Here is a 2,271-nt window from a genome sequence, read left to right as displayed (position 1 = left end):
AATTTTGATATATATAATATATTTTATACGTTTCTATACGTATTATACGTTTCATACGTAAAAAACGTAAGAAACCATTCGCGGCGCCAAATTGCCCAACCCTGGATAGTAGTAAGTAGCGTATAGCTTTCATGGCTGAGGGAGCAAAGCGGGGCATCCTATGGGTGTCGGGCTTCACACTAACTGTTAACAGACAACGGTACCGAGTTCGTCAACAAGACGATAGAAGAATTCGCGAAAGAACGTGGGATATACCACACTACCGTTCCGCCATATCACCCGCAGACAAATTCAGTCGAGCGGGTGAATCGAGTTTTAAAAACAATGATCGTGGCATTCCTCGATTGAGATCATTGCGAGTGAGACGCGCATATTACCGATTTTCGATTCGCGTACAATACCGCGCACCACTCATCGATAGGAACGTCTCCCGCTTTTCTAAATCTCAGCTGCGAACTCGAACCGTCGCAAACATTGAAAAACCAAACTACCGATGAGATTAGTGTCGAGTCGCAGGATCCGGCTCGTTGGTTCGAGCGAATGAAAACTTTATCGAAGATACATGCGTGGGTTGCCGAAAATCTGGAATCCGCTTACCGGAGGCAATCCGCGCACTATAATTTAAGGAGACGCCCCGCTAATTACTGTACAGTAACTTACAGTACAGGCGACTTAGTGTTGAGACGACGGCATATGTTATCGTCTACCGCTCACTACGGCCGCCAAGCTGGCCCCAAAGTTTCAGGGGCCATATAAAATTTCAAAAATGAAATCCGCGGTCGTGTGTGAGCTGACTTGCCTGGACGGAAAGGTGATAGGAAAAGTGCACGTAAAGGAATTAAAACCTTACGTGGAACCCATCTCTGTACAGCAGGAGATTACCGAGGTACCGCCAGGTGAAGACGATGGCGGGACGAGAGTCGAACCTCCACCGCCGGTGGGCTGACTTCAGACGTCGCTATCGCGTCGTCTTTTTGAATATCGGCCGGAACCACTCGGGCTTCTGGGAGGGAGCCCGGGACATGATGGACCGAGCAAGGGCCGAGACGACCACCACCCGGGGGGCGGTGGTGAGGGAGTTCCCACCGATAATGGACGCTATCACGCAGACAGACATCCTCAGCCGCCCCCGCGATAGCACCACGACGCAGACCAGCGGGTGGTGGGACGTCTATGACGACGTCTTGGCGGAGGTTCACCGGCGGATGGAGGTAGAGGTCGGGAGGCGACGCACACGGGAGCAGAGCCGCGGGAGCCCTGAACCCTCCACGTCGGGGGCAAGAAACAACCCCCGGGAACCCCGAAGAGTGGGGTGGTCCGGTGGCCGGGCGGGGAAAGGCTGCTGAAATTGCGGCCATCCTGGCCACCGGTATTCGGAATGCCACTGCCACCGAGACAGTGGCTTCTGTTATCGGTGCGGGGAGCGGGGGACCACACTCCGCGACTGCCCGCGCTGTAAGGCCAGCTGGACGGAGCCGAGCGCAGCAGCCAGAGGACCGCGGAGGGGCGGATGAGAAGCTTGCTGTTCCGCCATACCGATTTTTTTTCCTCTTATTTCTTCTTTCTCGCCGCGTTACCGTTTTTTATTGTGTGTATTTTTATGTCGACCACCTTGGCCTGTTAGGGGCTAAGAAATAAAAGGAAGTAACGAAAAATTCAGGCTTTAAATTTTAGTGACCTTCCCCTCCAAACCTCACTCTCGAGAAAACGGTTCCACGCGAAAAGGTCGTTCTCGCGACTTACCGCGGAGGGACGTCGTGCCCCTCGTAATATCGACGCGTGAGACGGGACGCAAGTTAAATGAATAGTTGTCGCAAAAAGCTCGCACTTAATGATACCATGAGCACGCGCCGCGAGAACAAAAATTTTAGTGAACAGATGGGTGACCACGGCGGAACCCATGGTTAACGACCGGTGCAGTCCTCCCCGGGAAGTGGAGAATTGTGACATGGCAACCTCGGTGGCGCCCGTCCCAGGAAAAACCGTACCGATTTTGTGTGAATGTTTCTCGTGTATCGCGTCGCGAAAGAATTCTCGCGGGTATTATCGGTTATCGCGTCCCGGCGTATTTTTGTTTGTGCAAGTCTCTAGGACGAATATTGGAAGCGATTTTTGCGAGCGGAGCAGATGCGAAGGTATCGCGTTAGGTATCCCTAACTTTGTGCCCTTTGGCTTCCCTTGCCAGCCACCAGGACCAATGGAGCTGAGGACAACGAGGGACGACGGAACAGTGGCCGACGGCTCATCGCTCTCTCAGGTGAATCGCTCTCG

This window comes from Odontomachus brunneus, unplaced genomic scaffold (assembly GCF_010583005.1).
Source record: "Odontomachus brunneus isolate Ranch 3 - 2012 unplaced genomic scaffold, Obru_v1 Obru_scaffold_048, whole genome shotgun sequence".
Lineage (NCBI taxonomy): Eukaryota > Metazoa > Arthropoda > Insecta > Hymenoptera > Formicidae > Odontomachus > Odontomachus brunneus.
The sequence above is the reverse complement of the archived record's forward strand: the minus strand, read 5'-3'. Positions refer to the sequence as shown.